Below are 17,921 nucleotides of genomic sequence, written 5' to 3' on the forward strand. Positions count from 1 at the left end.
AAGTTGGTGGTTGAAGATATCCCTCTAGTGGTGTGGGGGCTGTGCTTTGGCAAAGTGGGTGGGGTTACATCCTTCCTGTTTGGCCCTGTCCGGGGGTGTCCTCGGATGGGGCCACAGTGTCTCCTGACCCCTCCTGTCTCAGCCTCCAGTATTTATGCTGCAGTAGTTTATGTGTCGGGAGGCTAGGGTCAGTTTGTTATATCTGGAGTACTTCTCCTGTTCTATTCGGTTTCCTGTGTGAATTTAAGTGTGCTCTCTCTAATTCTCTCTTTCTCTCTTTCTTTCTCTCTCTCGGAGGACCTGAGCCCTAGGACCATGCCTCAGGACTACCTGACATGATGACTCCTTGCTGTCCCCAGTCCACCTGGCCATGCTGCTGCTCCAGTTTCAACTGTTCTGCCTTATTATTGGACCATGCTGGTCATTTATGAACATTTGAACATCTTGGCCATGTTCTGTTATAATCTCCACCTGGCACAGCCAGAAGAGGACTGGCCACCCCACATAGCCTGGTTCCTCTCTAGGTTTCTTCCTAGGTTTTGGCCTTTCTAGGGAGTTTTTCCTAGCCACCGTGCTTCTACACCTGCATTGCTTGCTGTTTGGGGTTTTAGGCTGGGTTTCTGTACAGCACTTTGAGATATCAGCTGATGTACGAAGGGCTATATAAATACATTTGATTTGATTTGATCACAACCAGCCGTGATTGGGAGTACCATAGGGTGGCGCACAATTGGTCCAGCGTCGTCCGGGTGTGTCCGGTGTTGGCCGTCATTGTAAATAAGAATTTGTTCTTAACTGACTTGCCTAGTTAAACAAAGGTTTTTATTAAAAAAGGCTTTCAAAATGGCTTTGCTTATCTCCATGGCAAGCCATGCCCTCCTCTCCCTTTGCAGAGGCTTTTCAGTCAACTCTTTGAACTGGGCTGGGCAAAGCAAAATGTTTCTGCTGTAGACTAGAGAACTGAACAGGCAGAGAAACGGGTGATTGTAGCTATGTTCCTACAGTGTGTTTTCATGTACAGTACCTGTCAAAAGTTTGGACTGGTGACAACATCAAAACTATGAAATAACACCAATGGAATCATGTAGTAACCAAAAAAAGTGTAAAACAAATCAAAATATATTTTATATTTGAGATTCTTCAAAGTATCCACCCTTTACCTTGATGACAGCTTTGCACACACTTGGCATTCTCTCAACCAGCTTCATGAGGTAGTCACCTGGAATGCATTTCAATTAACAGGTGTGCCTTGTTAAAAGTTAATTTGTGGAATTTGTTTCCTTCTTAATGCGTTTGAGTCAATCAGTTGTGTTGTGACAAGGTAGGGGTGGTATACAGAAGATAGCCCAGAACAGCTCAAATAACATTTACATTTACATTTAAGTCATTTAGCAGACGCTCTTATCCAGAGCGACTTACAAATTGGTGCATTCACCTTATGACATCCAGTGGAACAGCCACTTTACAATAGTGCATCTAAATCTTTTAGGGGGGGTGAGAAGGATTACTTTATCCTATCCTAGGTATTCCTTAAAGAGGTGGGGTTTCAGGTGTCTCCGGAAGGTGGTGATTGACTCCGCTGTCCTGGCGTCGTGAGGGAGTGTGTTCCACCATTGGGGAGCCAGAGCAGCGAACAGTTTTGACTGGGCTGAGTGGGAACTGTACTTCCTCAGTGGTAGGGAGGCGAGCAGGCCAGAGGTGGATGAACGCAGTGCCCTTGTTTGGGTGTAGGGCCTGATCAGAGCCTGGAGGTACTGAGGTGCCGTTCCCCTCACAGCTCCGTAGGCAAGCACCATGGTCTTGTAGCGGATGCAGCTTCAACTGGAAGCCAGTGGAGAGAGCGGAGGAGCGGGGTGACGTGAGAGAACTTGGGAAGGTTGAACACCAGACGGGCTGCGGCGTTCTGGATGAGTTGTAGGGGTTTAATGGCACAGGCAGGGAGCCCAGCCAACAGCGAGTTGCAGTAATCCAGACGGGAGATGACAAGTGCCTGGATTAGGACCTGTGCCGCTTCCTGTGTGAGGCAGGGGAGAACTTGCGGATGTTGTAGAGCATGAACCTACAGGAACGGGCCAGCTTGATGTTAGTTGAGAACGAGAGGGTGTTGTCCAGAACGCCAAGGTTCTTAGCGCTCTGGGAGGAGGACACAATGGAGTTGTCAACCGTGATGGCGAGATCATGGAACGGGCAGTCCTTCCCCGGGAGGAAGAGCAGCTCCGTCTTGCAGAGGTTCAGCTTGAGGTGGTGATCCGTCATCCACACTGATATGTCTGCCAGACATGCAGAGATGCGATTCGCCACCTGGTCATCAGAAGGGGGAAAGGAGAAGATTAATTGTGTGTCGTCTGCATAGCAATGATAGGAGAGACCATGTGAGGTTATGACAGAGCCAAGTGACTTGGTGTATAGCGAGAATAGGAGAGGGCCTAGAACAGAGCCCTGGGGGACACCAGTGGTGAGAGCGCGTGGTGAGGAGACAGATTCTCGCCACGCCACCTGGTAGGAGCGACCTGTCAGGTAGGACGCAATCAAGCGTGGGCCGCGCCGGAGATGCCCAACTCGGAGAGGGTGGAGAGGAGGATCTGATGGTTCACAGTATCGAAGGCAGCCGATAGGTCTAGAAGGATGAGAGCAGAGGAGAGAGAGTTACCTTTAGCAGTGCGGAGCGCCTCCGTGATACAGAGAAGAGCAGTCTCAGTTGAATGACTAGTCTTGAAACCTGACTGATTTGGATCAAGAAGGTCATTCTGAGAGAGATAGCGGGAGAGCTGGCCAAGGACGGCACGTTCAAGAGTTTTGGAGAGAAAAGAAAGAAGGGATACTGGTCTGTAGTTGTTGACATCGGAGGGATCGAGTGTAGGTTTTTTCAGAAGGGGTGCAACTCTCGCTCTCTTGAAGACGGAAGGGACGTAGCAGCGGTCAGGGATGAGTTGATGAGCGAGGTGAGGTAAGGGAGAAGGTCTCCGGAAATGGTCTGGAGAAGAGAGGAGGGGATAGGGTCGAGCGGGCAGGTTGTTGGGCGGCCGGCCGTCACAAGACGCGAGATTTCATCTGGAGAGAGAGGGGAGAAAGAGGTCAGAGCACAGGGTAGGGCAGTGTGAGCAGAACCAGCGGTGTCGTTTGACTTAGCAAACGAGGATAAATAATAATAAGCAAATAAGCAAAGATAAATGACAGTCCATCATTACTTTAAGACATGAAGTTCAGTCAATACAGAAAATGTCAAGAACTTTGAGTGTTTCTTCAAGTGCAATCAAGCGCTATGATGAAACTGGCTCTCATGAGAACCGCCACAGGAAAGGAAGACCCAGAGTCACCTCTGCTGCAGAGGAGAAGTTCATTAGAGTTACCAGCCTCAGAAATTGCAGCCCAAATAAATTCTTCACAGAGCTCAAGTAATAGACACATCTCAACATCAACTGTTCAGTAATGAATCAGGCCTTCGTGGTCGAATTGCCGCAAAGAAACCACTACTAACGGACACCAATAAGAATAAGAGACTTAATTGGGGAAAGAAACACTAGCAATGGACAATAGACCAGTGAACATCTGTCTTTTGGTCTGATAAGTCCAAATTGGAGATTTTTGGTTCCAACCGCCGTGTCTTTGTGAAACGCAGAGTAGGTGAAAGATGATCTCCGCACGTGTGGTTCCCACCGTGAAGAATGGAGGAGGTGTGATGGTGTGGGGGTGCTTTGCTGGTGACACTGTCAGTGATTTATTTAGAATTCAAGGCACACTTAACAAGCATGGCTACCACATCATTCTGCAGCGATACGCCATCCCATCTGGTTTGCGCTTAGTGGGACTGTCATTTGTTTTTCAGTTTTTCAACAGGACAATGACCCAACACACCTCCAGGCTGTGTAAGGGCTATTTGACCAAGAAGGAGAGTGATGGAGTGCTGCATCAGATGACCTGACCTCCACAATCACCCAAACTCAACCCAATAGAAATGGTTTTGGGTGAGTTGGACCACAGAGTGAAGGAAAAGCAGCCAACTTGTGCTCAGCGTATGTGGGAACTCCTTCAAGACTGTTGGAAAAGCATTCCAGGTAAGCTGGTTGAGAGAATGCCAAGAGTTTGCAAAGCTGTCATCAAGGCAAAGGGATGCTACTTTATTTTAGAAGAATCTAAAATATATTTTGATTTGTTTAACACTTTTTTTGGTTACAACATGATTATATGTGTTATTTTATATTTTTGATGTCTTGACTATTATTTTACAATGTAGAAAATAGTCAAAATAAGGAAAAACGCTTGAATGGTGTGTCCAAACTTTTGACTGGTACTGTATATCAAATGTGTGTTTGTTAGAAAGAGATAGACAGAAAGAGAGAGGGGGGATAGGGAGAATTTTAAAAAATGCCTCTGGCGACCTAGTCTCCCCCGATGTAAGCACAAGTGAAGAGGCTTCTTACACAAACCCATTGAGATTCACACAAAGCCTCCAACATTCCTATTTACAATGCAACGCCTATGACCCTACTTAGAACAGGAATATAATTTGACTTAACAAGCATGTCCAAATTAAACCGAATCTTAAAATGACTGTAAGCCACAATGATAAGACTGTTTTGCTGCTATACTCAACACCCCTCCACTGGGAACATGTGGAGAGTATAATTCTCTAACCACTGTCTATAACTGGCCCCGGCGTCTATAGCCACAAGTTCTGACAAACAGTACTCCCTAAAAACCTGGGCTGCGAGCCAATCAACTTTTGCTTTAGCTCCCGTTGCTTCCAGCTGTGCAATGACAGGGCCTGTAGAAAACATAGAGCTGACCTACATTTCCTTCCTTTGATTATTATGAAGAGGTTTTTAGTATCAATTAAGGTGTGAGCCCAAGTTCAAGAGAATAGACCGTGTGTACCTCTGAGAGATGATATTGGTAACACTACTTGACGGAGGTATACATAAGGCAGACATAACACTTTTATGACACCAGTCATAGCACCTTTATTAGTGTTTCAGTATCACTCAGAACAACCTTCATAATGTATTTATTCAAGATCATTCATAAGCCCCCGCCTCAGTAAATTGTTACATGTCACCTATTTAGGCTAGTTTGTAGACACATGTTTGTAGGCATCTGAGAACAGCATCAAATAATGAATGATTGACTCTACTCTAAGTTTCCAAACTATTTATATACTGTATGACTTGTGAGCAGTGTTTTTATTTGGCTCTCCTGTTGAGAGGAACTGTAGCCTTGTCCTTGGGCCAGAACTAAGAGCTGTTGAATCAGATTGTAGGGTGTCAGGTGGTTGTGGTCTGTTATGTCAGAGCACTTCCTGATCGGGTTTAGCAACATCTCTTGGCAATGCCTCTCTGCCCCTCATGTTTTCTCTCACAAACGTAATTCTGCTCATGAAATATCTGTGGTGAAGGATTTGTAGCTGTGTTATGGGAGGGTAACCCAGATGGTCACTTTTAGTATGCTCATACTTAAATCGCTCAGTGCATTGATTTTTACGAAGAAACAGGGAAACATTGTAAGGACATTTCTGAGCTCAACATTGACATAAGATGTTTGCCTTGTGTAATCTTTGTTTCAAAATAATTTGAACAATGATGAGGTTATCTGCACCAAACATGACATCTGGCAAGAACCCATTCTGTCCTTAGGTCAATCTGGACTTATTTTATTGTAGGGGTAGATTTACACCTAACAAAGAATCCCTTTTAGAACTGTGATCTTGATGCCCAGTAGAGGGTTCTTTCTTTTTCTGTTTTCCAGTAACAGGTACCAGACAGTAACTAACAGTAACAGGTACCAGACAGTAGCAGGTACCAGACAGTAACTAACAGTAACAGGTACCAGACAGCAACTAACAGTAACAGGTACCAGACAGTAACAGGTACCAGACAGTAACTAACAGTAACAGGTACCAGACAGCAACTAACAGTAACAGGTACCAGACAGTAACAGGTACCAGACAGTAACTAACAGTAACAGGTACCAGACAGTAACTAACAGTAACAGGTACCAGACAGTAACTAACAGTAACAGGTACCAGACAGTAACTAACAGTAACAGGTACCAGACAGTAACTAACAGTAACAGGTACCAGACAGTAACTAACAGTAACAGGTACCAGACAGTAACTAACAGTAACAGGTACCAGACAGTAGCAGGTACCAGACAGTAACTAACAGTAACAGGTACCAGACAGCAACTAACAGTAACAGGTACCAGACAGTAACAGGTACCAGACAGTAACTAACAGTAACAGGTACCAGACAGTAACTAACAGTAACAGGTATCAGACAGTAACAGGTACCAGACAGTAACTAACAGTAACAGGTACCAGACAGTAACTAACAGGTACCAGACAGTAACTAACAGTAACAGGTACCAGACAGTAGCTAACAGTAACAGGTACCAGACAGTAGCTAACAGTAACAGGTACCAGACAGTAACAGGTACCAGACAGTAACTAACAGTAACAGGTACCAGACAGTATCTAACAGTAACAGGTACCAGACAGTAGCTAATAGTAACATGTACCAGAAAGTAGCTAATAGTGACAGTTACCAGAAAGTATTTTTTTATTTAACCTTTATTTAACTAGGCAAGTCAGTTAAGAACAAATTCTTATTTACAATGACGGCCTACTCTGGCCAAACCCATAAGGCGCTGGGCCAATTGTGCGCCACCCTATGGGACTCCCAATCACGGCCGGATGTGATACAGTCTGGACTCAAACCAGGGACTGTAGTGATGTAGTCTTGCACTGAGATGCAGTGCCTTAGACCGCCGCGCCACTCGGGAGTCGCTAACAGTAACAGGTAATAGACAGTAGCTAACAGTAACAGGTACCAGACAGTAGCAAACAGTAACAAGTACCAGACAGTAGCGAACAAGTCTAAATAGAAAAAGCTAAAAAGATTACCACAAAAAACAGAGATACTGTGTCTTGCGAATACCCCCTTGGCATTTTCCTATTTTTTGCCTTACATCCTGAAATGTAAATTTATTTTGTATTTTGTTTGTATCATTTTATTTATACAACATGCCTACCACTTTGAAGATGCAAAATATGTTTTATTGTGAAACAAACAAGAAATAATTGTCCTGTTGGAAGGTGAACCTCCGTCCCAGTCTCAAATCTCTGGAAGACTGAAACAGGTATCCCTCAAGAATGTCCCTGTATTCCCAGTCCCTGCCTATGAAAAACATCCCCACAGCATGATGCTGCCACTACCACGCTTCATTGTGGGGATGGTGTTCTCGGGGTCATGAGAGGTGTTGGGTTTGCGCCAGACATGGCATTTTCCTTGGTGGCCAAAAAGCTCAATTTTAGTCTCATCTGACCAGAGTACCTTCTTCCATATGGTTGGGTAGTCTCCCACGTGCCTTTTGGCAAACGTGTTTGCTTATTTGTTTCTTTATTAAGCAATTGCTTTTTCTGTCCACTCTTCTATAAAGCCCAACTCTGTGGAGTGTACGGCTTAAAGTGGTCCTATGGACAGATACTACAATCTCCGCTGTGGAGCTTTGCAGCACCTTCAGGGTTATCTTTGTTGCCTCTCTAATTAATGTCCCCCTTGTCTGGTCTGTGAGTTGTGGTGGGTGGCCCTCTCTTGGAAGGTTTCTTGTGTTGCCATATTCTTTCCATTTTTAATAATAGATTTAATGGTGCCTCTGTGGGATGTTCAAAGTTTTGCATATTGTTTTATAACCCAATCCTGATCTGTACTTCTCTACAACTTTGTCCCTGACCTGTTTGGAGAGCTCCTTGGTCTTCATGGTGCAGCTTGCTTGGTGGTGCTCCTTGCTTAGTTGTGTTGCAGACTCTGGGGCCTTTCAGAACAGGTGTATATATACTGAGATCATGTGACAGATCATGTGACAGATTGCACACAGGTGGACTTTGTTTAAGTAATTATGTGACTTTTGAAGGTAATTGGTTGCACCAGATCTTACTTAGGGGTTTCATAGCAAAGGGGGTGAATACATATGCATGCATCACTTTTCCGTTTATTAACAAAAACAAAAATGGAACAAGTAATTTTTTTCATTTCAGTTCACAAATTTTGACTATGTTATGTATGTCCATTACATGAAATCCAAATAAAAATCCATTTAAATTACAGGTTGTAATGCAACAAAATAGGAAAAACGCCAAGGGGGATGAAAACTTTTGCAAGGCACTGAATATGTATACATTTACATATATGGTCGTAATAAAACCATGGGAAAACCATAACAGGCCATAAGTAAACAATGTTTGAGTCCAGAGAGATAATCATAGAGTTAAGCAGCTTTCACAAAATCCTGATTAAAAAAGTTTTCGATAGACAGATGGTAAAAAAAACAGCTAGATTATGAGGGGGAACATGCTGCCCTACATTAATGGCTCACCAGGCCAAAGGCTGCCATGGCAGAGGGTGGAAATGATCTAAGGTCAGTTTTTGTATTTCACCAGCTAATGTCAAGATTTGGGGAGGGTGCACTGATCCTCAATCTGTGTCTTGGTAACGGAGTAACAGTGGTGGGGTTGCCACCAGTGTCGTATTCATTAGGGCCCACTGTAGCAAAACGTTTTGCAACGGAAAATCAAAAGGAGCATACGGCTCATAATAATGTCCGGAGTGGCGCAAATGGAATGGAAACCATGTGTTTGATAGTATTCCACTGATTCTGCTCCAGTCATTACCACGAGCACGTTCATTAAGGTGCCACCAACCTACTGTGGATGCTAGAGACTGACCGGATGGGGTGTGGGTGTGTATTTGTGAAAATAAAGGTCCTATAAAACACTTATAGAGTTAATAAGTACATGTCTGTGAGCAGATACTGTGTCCTTTTGAGTGGTATTCATTTTGCAAGCCTTTCCACTGTCCCAGTAGCCATTCATTTACTTATACATTTGTTTTTGCCATGTTACATTTTTTTTTAAATAACAAAAACTAAAGACTAGAATCAATGATCACAGATACAGAGGACTAGCAATTCAACAAATCATTTCGTAGGGAAAGGGAAAGGGGGTTTGCCCAACCCACTCAGGCACCACAAAGTAATATAGCATTTGCAGAAAACACACATTTCTGGAACCTTCTCTGACAAATCCTCTCACTCAAGAATTGTTATGTTTAGACTTGGAAGGCCACTTTGTTCTCACTTCTCCCATAAGTGCTATTCTTTGACCTCCTCCCTTACTTGTGGTTAAAAAGGAAGCATGTTGGAGCATCATAGCAGTAGACATTTCCCCAGCCCTGAATTTCTCCCCCACCAACCTGAACCCCATCCCTTTGCCTCTGTGGCTCATATCTGGGCCGATTTCTGTGACGCATCACTGGATAGCCAATGAGAACGCTTCTTTTAGGTTTGTCATGGAGACACCAATGTGGTGTTTTTGCCCAGTGATGGCCAGACAGAATGGTAGGGTGGAGGGGGGCTAGGGCCATGGGCAGAGGGACACGTGTCACCCAACGAGGCCCCATCCCTGGCCTGTCACAGAGCATCACATCTGCAAGTGAGCGTCTGAGCGAGCAATGAGCATGCATTCTCTAGCTTTAGCCCACTGACTCGTTAGTTGAAGAGGAAATGTGGAGAATAGCAGGCTCCAATCTGCCTTCTCTGGGCTTGCCATGAATAAACAAAGCGATTTTGATGTGATCCCCAGTTGATCAAGCTATCTGCCTGACTGAAGATCATTCAGAGGGAAATCGACAATATTTTGTCTACTGCTAAAAGTGCTAACAGTTTCATTATTGCTATTGGTGGCTTGGGGCTAATCTATCAGACTGGTTTTCAAAAGCCAACCAAAACAAGGACAATTCAGACTTCTCTATAATGTGACAGGTTAAACCTATTCATATAACTACTTGAACACAAATTCCTAACACTCAACATGGAACATTCTAACACTACACATACTTTCTCCTAGTTCTGACAAACATCACTTAAGCGCAAGCAATGATCCTTCGATCATTAAAACATTCTTATATCTTCCAAATTTTTTAAGAGCTCAATATCTATCTCCTTTATACTCATCTTCCTAAACTTTAAAGGAGGACAATGAGGAAATAAACTATTCCTTAGATCCATTTGTACCAACTCACCATTGCCATTCCAACTATTTTCTTATTTTGTCCTGACAAAAAAAAAAAAAAGCATTCTTCAAAATAACTTGTATAAAGAACTGGACTGGTGAATCAACACACCGTACACAAACAGCTTTCAACCCCAGTCCCTCTTCTCTGAAGTCCTCATCAGTCACCACTACCCTCTCACCCTCCCTAACATGGTCATGCTATAAGTACCTCAGATGCATAGCTTCTGTACAGTCTACCCAGGTATAGAAGAGAACATTCTGTAGAGATAACATGGAACAGACAAGGAGGGGCCTCAGAATGGCTGATGTTTAACCGGTGCATGAGTCTTCCTCTAACCCTCGGGATGTATAATCTCCACACATTCTAAAATGAGTGCCATTGGAGAACGTATAGTAACAATTCAGATTTTGCTGCTTTTCTCTATTAACAAACTGTCTGACAGTTTTAAAGCAAAACATACTGAACAAAAATATAAACACAGCATGTAAAGTGTTGGTCCCATGTTTCATGAGCTGAAATAAAATATCACAGAAATTTTCCAAATGCACAGAAAGTGTATTTACCTCACATTTTGGGGACAAATTTGTTACATCCCTATTAGGGAGCATTTTTCCTTTGCAAAGATAATCCATCCACCCGACAGGTGTGGCATATCAAGAAGCTGATTAAACAACATGATCATTACGCAGGTGCAGCTTGTGCTGGGGACAATAAAAGGCCACTAAAATGTGCAGTTTTGTCACACAACACAATGCCACAGATGTCTCAAGTTTTGAGGGAGTGTGCAATTGGCATGCTGACTGCAAGAATGTCCACCAGAGATAAATGAATGTTCATTTCTCTACTATAAACCACCTCCAACGTAATTTTAGAGAATTAGCCGTACATCCAACCGACCTCACAACCGCAGACCAAGTGTAATAACGCCAGCCCAGGACCTCCACATCAGGCTTCTTCACCTGCGGGATCGTCTGAGACCAGCCACCCAGACAGCCGACGAAACTGAGGAGTAATTCTGTATGCATTAAAGCCCTTTGTGCTGAAAGAATAATTCTGATTGGCTGGGCCTGGCTGCCAGTGGGTGAGCCAGTCTCTCAAGTGGAGGCCTATGCTCTCCCAGGCCCACCCATGGCTGCACCCCTGCCCAGTCATGTGAAATCCATAGATTAGGGGCAAAGAAAATTCAATAAATCAATTTCCTTATATGAACTGTAACTCAGTAAGATCGTTGAAATTATTGCGTTTATATTTTTTTCGGTATAGATTAAAACATTGCCCTGTGATTTTGCCACCACTGTTAAATTGGTGCAGGAGGGGCAACGGATTTGAGGGCAAACTGGTACAGACTACAGATAAAGATGCCCCAGTTATGAAGACAACGGCTGTCTGGAGGCCTGAACACTTCCTGTTGCGTGCAGACTGCACACTCCTGCGGACACCAGACACCCTGCGATACAGGAAGTGGTGCTGCAAGAGTCTAATATGCCAAATCCAACCAAGCAGCTATTGAGCTGAAATGGTGGGGCAAGATCGTCTTTTCACAGAAAAAAATTGAGATTAAAGAAGTTCCCCTAAACTAAATAGTGATAAAATGCTTGTTCAAGTCGTTTTTTCCAAAATTCCCAAACACCTTAAAATCATTACTAAACTGCCACAGTTCTTATTATTCAAGTCACAGCTTTATTCAAGTCACAGCTTTTCTATAAAAACATCATAGAAATATACATTCATGGTTATCATCCTTTAAAAAAACTGAATGTGACAGTATTAACGAAGAGATTAAAAGCCGCACACCCATGCAACGTTTACTAAAGTTAGAATATTTGTGGTAACACCTAGTAGCTATTGCAGATTGAGTTCTTTAAAGAAAGCCACACATTTTTATCAAGACTTTAATATAGAAACATTGTGAAAAACAAAGTTGTGATTGAAGTGCCTTTCTTTCATATATTTGGATAAGCAAGTTCCCAAAACGTTAAAATACTTAATTTCACCAGTAATGTACGATTGTTTGTGTCTGACATTAACAGATATTGAACATGTGTGGAATTATTGACCAGTTTGAGACTCTTCCACATCTAGTTCACATGGCTCACTTTAATTTTTTTAACAATAAGGAATTACAAAAAACCTAAGAGGGTTCCTTTCTTCCCACTTTCAACCACACTACGGGCCCGCCTTCAGTCATTACTAGATGCATCTCAAGTGCAGATAGCCTTCCCTTAAAAAATAATTACTGTTCAGTTATTTTAGACAAACTGTCATATAGTTGGCAAGATTCACTGGCAAGATTCACAGTACATTAGAATATTCAATTAAGCATTTCTCTATCCCTTTTTAGCTCAGAACAGTATTGACGGCACCCTGCACGCATGTACCCTGGCAACGACTGAAGCAGGGGCCCAGCCTGACCAGAGACAGCTGGTTGTACTTTTTACCACCCAAACTTTATCAGGACCACACAAACCCCACCATGGGCCTTTCCCACATACACCCCCCATTTTTTTTTTAATCGACCCACAAGGTCCTCCCAACATCCATTGGGGTGAAAAATTAAGATACCCTTAACAGCAGCAGCCCCCGAATTCTCCTCGCATTGAGAGTGATCCCAGTAAAACTCCAGTGTCTGAACGAAAAGGTGTTGTTCTGGACACCGACACTGTCATCTCCATGGGGGGGGGGTCTCTTCAGGGGGTATGGGGATCTCTTCTCTTCTGGAGCCTCTGGACCTTCTCGGTCATCTGTTTGGCACTGTAGTAGGACAGGCTCAGGCCCATGATGGCCAGCATCATGGCTATCTGGTTGACTGCGCGGTCCTGTGGCTGGGTCTGCACCTCACCCGCCACCTGTCTCTGTAGAGAGGACACACAAAAGGCAAAAGTTGAGTTATCAACATATGGGTCAGAGAACATATCTGAACCAAATCTGGAAAAGCAAAACCAATGCCTTAGGCAACATTTAAGTCAAAGATTCTATAAAAAGATAATTGAATGTGATGAAACATGAAAATGTACAGAACAAAAAAATGCAATAAAGCTTCTTCCTTTCAAAAACAATACCGCTACCTGGGCGGCAGGTAGCCTAGTGGTTAGAGTGTTGGGCCAGTAACCGAAAGGTTGCTAAATCGAATCCCCGAGCAGACAATTTAAAAATCTGTCGTTCTGCCCCTGAACAAGGCAGTTAACCCACTGTTCCTAGGCAGTCATTGTAAATAAGAACTTGTTCTTATTACCTAGTTAAATAAAAAGGTACAATACATTTAAAAAATAAAATAAAATGGAGAATCTTGATTTACTAACCAGATGTACAGTTGAAGTCAGAAGTTTACATACACCTTAGCCAAATACATTTAAACTCAGTTTTTCAGAATTCCTGACATTTAATCCTAGTAAAAATTCCCTGTTTTAGGTTAGTCACTACTTTATTTTAATGTGAAATGTCAGAACAATAGTAGAGAGAATGATTTATTTAAGCTTTTATTGTCAGATACACACTAGTGTTTGGTAGCATTGCATTTAAATGGTTTAACTTGGGTCAAATGTTTCCGGTAGCCTTTCACAGTAAGTTAATTTTGGCCCATTCCTCCTGACAGAGCTGGTGTAACTGAGTCAGGTTTGTAGGCCTCCTTGCTCGCACATGCTTTTTCAGTTCTGCCCACACATTTTCTATAGGCTTGAGGTCAGGGCTTTGTGATGGCAACTCCAATACCTTGACTTTGTATCCCTTAAGCCATTTTGACACAACTTTAGAAGTATGCTTGGGGTCATTGTCCATTTGGAAGACCCATTTGCGACCAAGCTTTAACTTCCTGACTGGAGTTTTGGGATGTTTCTTCAATAAATCCACATACTTTTTCTTCCTCATGATGCCATCTATTTTGTGAAGTGCACCAGTGCCTCCTGCAACAAAGCAGCACCACAACATGACGCTGCCACCCTCGTGCTTCACAGTTGGGATGGTGTTCTTCAGCTTGCAAGCTTCCCCCTTTTTCCTCCAAACATATGCATGGACATTATGACCAAACAGTTATATACACTGCTCCAAAAAATTAAGGGAACACTAAAATAACACATCCTAGATCTGAATGAATGAAATATTCTTATTAAATACTTTTTTCTTTACATAGTTGAATGTGCTGACAACAAAATCACACAAAAATGATCAATGGAAATCAAATTTATCAACCCATAGAGGTCTGGATTTGGAGTCACACTCAAAATTAAAGTGGAAAACCACACTACAGGCTGACCCAACTTTGATGTAATGTCCTTAAAACAAGTCAAAATGAGGCTCAGTAGTGTGTGTGGCCTCCACGTGCCTGTATGACCTCCCTACAATGCCTGGACATGCTCCTGATGAGGTGGCGGATGGTCTCCTGAGGGATCTCCTCCCAGACCTGGACTAAAGTATCTGCCAACTCCTGGACAGTCTGTTTGTACAGATGAACATGCTACCTTCAGGTGTTTGGAAACTGCTCCCAAGGATGAACCAGACTTGTGGAGGTCTACGATTGTTTTTCTTAGGTCTTGATTTATTTTGATTTTCCTATGATGTCAAGCATAGAGGCACTGAGTTTGAAGGTAGGCCTTGAAATACATCCACAGTTACACCTCCAATAGGCTAATTGACATAATTTGAGTCAATCAGAAGCTTCTAAAGCCATGACATCATTTTCTGGAATTTTCCAAGCTGTTTAAAAGGCACAGTCAACGTATGTAAACTTCTGATGCACTGGAAATGTGATACAGTGAATTATACGTGAAGTAATCTGTTATTAAAACGAGTTTTAATGACTCCAACCTAAGTGCATGTAAACTTCCAACTTCAACTTACTGTATCTGAAAGCGTAATAACCATCATGAACCATAAATTCAAACCAGAATGCAGAGAAGTCCTCACTACCATCACACATATTCAATTCCTCCTACCACAAAGCAATTATCACAGCAACACGTGTAATTTTATGTAACAACGAGTCACTTTCTCCTAAAGTCTGTATTTGGGGTATTTGTTTTCAAATTAGTTAAAATATCAGAGAAAACACGTTACACAAATGATGACATGCATCACATTCATGGCCGTAAAGGATTATTTCGGCGGAGGAGGAACAAAAGAAAGGGGGAGGAAATAATATCACTAGCATTAGCGTCAATGCTAATCATATCAGTGGCTTTGTTGATGAAAGCAGATTGTGCGTCGCAGATGGGGGGTCCTGGGGAAAGTGGCTACTATTATACACCAGGCCCAGATTCCCGCCTGGCTGAATTCAACATGACAAGTTAGTGTTGGTCATGCCGTTTTAACAACTGGTCACTTGCACCGTTTAGAGTCCACAGTAGAACTCAGGCAATAAGGGGGAAAACACTACTTAATTTTAAGAGGATTAGAGGCCGTTTTCATTAGCTTTTAGCTACGGGATGTGAGGAGAGAAACCATGGCCTTGGAGTAACGCTCAAATACTCTGACGTGGTCCATTTTTCATTTTGCTTACATCCACATCTGAGCCAAGGGGGAAGTTAAACCTTGTCACGCTGCTCTTACATTCCAAGTCGAGTGAATCATAACTCCCTCATAAGAGATACATCTTAGCTGACATTTCCTAAGTCAACAAGGACTCTATTCAACAAAAAAAAAACACAAATAAATAAATAATTGGTCATGGCCATTGTTATTCAAGCGTAAAGATCAGCAAATACCAAACTGTGGCAAGGAGAATAGGAATTTCATTGACTGGGTGGGAGCGGATATGCTGCCCATATGACTCATTTCTAATGCATCTGCGACTCTAGAACACAATACTGTTTTTCTGAACTTGAATGGCGGTTTTTCATATCAATAAGTAGAGAAATGTCAATATATTTCCTTCCGCATGAATTCATACAGTATTAGGCACACACAAAACCCCAATGAAAGGCCGTCAATAGTTTACAAACCTGTAGGAGGCGGAAGTATCCAGGGGTCAGCCTGCCCAGTCTGATGATCATGTCTGTCGTGGGTCTGGGGTTGGTTTCTTTGCGCGGTGTGTTGATGCAGCTCTGGTCTGGAGACCTGAAGAGAAAGAGATAATGGAGTCACTCCATCGGCCCACTAAGCCAATAGGAAACCATAATTCATCCCATGTGTAGAGGCATACGGATGCCTCAATAAAAAAAAAAGTGTTTTTAGAACCATCCAAGTAGAAGACAATAGCATCAAACTAAACTTTGTTGAACACTGAGGAAGACAAAAGTGTGCTTACAAATTAAACCAAAGCCTATCTTCAAGTTTGATACCGGCGACAGAGTGGCATTATGAGAAACGAGGCAGTTTTCTATGCTTGCAAATAAACTCAAACCATCTGAACGGCTTTGAGGAAGGGAACAGATCTTGCCTGAGGCGAGGACTATGAACAAACCCAGTCTCCCTGATCCGGTCATGTCCAGTGCAGTCTAGTCTATTTGCAGACAAACCCATCCAGAAAAGAGTGCCATCGTCAGAACTAACATCTGGTCTGGTTTTGGACCTGACACCATTTCTCAGAACCTTTAAAAAAAAATGTAATAATAATCTCTAATCGGCATGCCTGAACTAGATCTGACGAGGGAAACAATGCTGCTATTCACGAAGCCGCAAACTTGGACACGAGTCGAAAAACGTTACATTCATTCAGCCTCTGAAGATATCACATGTAATGAGAGGTCATCTTGATTGTTATCATGCCAATTTAAGGAATTCCCTCAACACTAAATTCAGGAAAATATTACAGATCTTATTCAAAAGTGACAACCATAATTGGAAAGAGCCCAGTTCTATCCTTTTAAAAAAAAAATGTTCAATTGTATTTTTTTCTTTACTTCCAACTGCTTGAGTGGCTTGCTTTGAAGTACATTCCTGCGAGATGCGGAAAACTGAGCGATAGTGCTCCAACTCACAAGTCAAGTAAACAGGACCAGCTGTGTGTGGTGGTGGGGTAGGGAAGGGAAGGCACACCACCACTAAAGAGATCCTAACTAACTCATTATGCCACCATCTAAATGCATCTCTCCATGACCAATAACATGGGTCTTATGTCAAAGTTCACCAAGTTCACCGCATCAATAACAACAATTTCACTGGGGAGGCAAGGGGAACAGCTGGCAGTGTGCAGGGAAGGTAGAAACGTGAGGGATTCATATGCCAACCTGGTTGCGATTACACCCTTTTGGTCAGGCAAAAAGGAGGAATGCGGCAAAAAATGACTTGAAATTCAGGGTTTCCGACTTGCTCCAGGGGGAAAAGGCGGTCCGGAATGCAGTCGTGAAAAAAAAAGTTGGATCCTCCACACCTTCCACAGGCTCTGTGGTGGTAAAGATCCTGTGGCTGCTACTCCAACTGGCCAGTCTAACCTCCAACCATCTAGCGACCAGCCAACCAAAGAGCACCTGGTAGTTTGGGTACCCAACAGTGTGACGGGAGAACTACTGAGAAAGCTTCAGCTTTGTGCTCCGCCCTTTTATATAGCCCGGTCTCACCCAACCAGATCTGCAGACTTGCCCAACACACGCACACACGCACACACACACACACACACACACACACACACACACACACACACACACACACACACACACACACACACACACACACACACACACACACACACACACACACACACACACACACACACAGCTGTCGAAATGCATCAATCTCTGTGGCTTGCGCTCTAACACACATAAGCCCAACCCACCTCCCCATAGTGTAAAAACTCTTTGCGACCTGTCAGATGGTATTTGCTCATCCAGCCAACAAAGTGGAAAGAGAAAAAAAAATACAAATAAAGAGTTCATACGCTTAAAAGGCACACGTCTAAGGGAACATGTGTGTCAACGCATTGGA

The 17,921-nt window shown here is 43.1% G+C and overlaps 1 long non-coding RNA gene across 1 annotated transcript; it reads right to left on the bottom strand.

Moving 5' to 3' along the window:
- Positions 1-11,708: 11,708 nt before the first annotated feature.
- On the bottom strand, positions 11,709-17,545 carry LOC118367368 (uncharacterized). Its single transcript, XR_004822108.2, has 3 exons — positions 17,228-17,545; positions 16,001-16,115; positions 11,709-12,919 (listed from the first exon to the last, which is right to left on the bottom strand). It is a non-coding gene; the product is annotated as an uncharacterized LOC118367368 (long non-coding RNA).
- Positions 17,546-17,921: the final 376 nt, after the last annotated feature.

The sequence above is a fragment of the Oncorhynchus keta genome, chromosome 34 (genome assembly GCF_023373465.1).
Source record: "Oncorhynchus keta strain PuntledgeMale-10-30-2019 chromosome 34, Oket_V2, whole genome shotgun sequence".
Taxonomy (NCBI): Eukaryota; Metazoa; Chordata; class Actinopteri; order Salmoniformes; family Salmonidae; genus Oncorhynchus; species Oncorhynchus keta.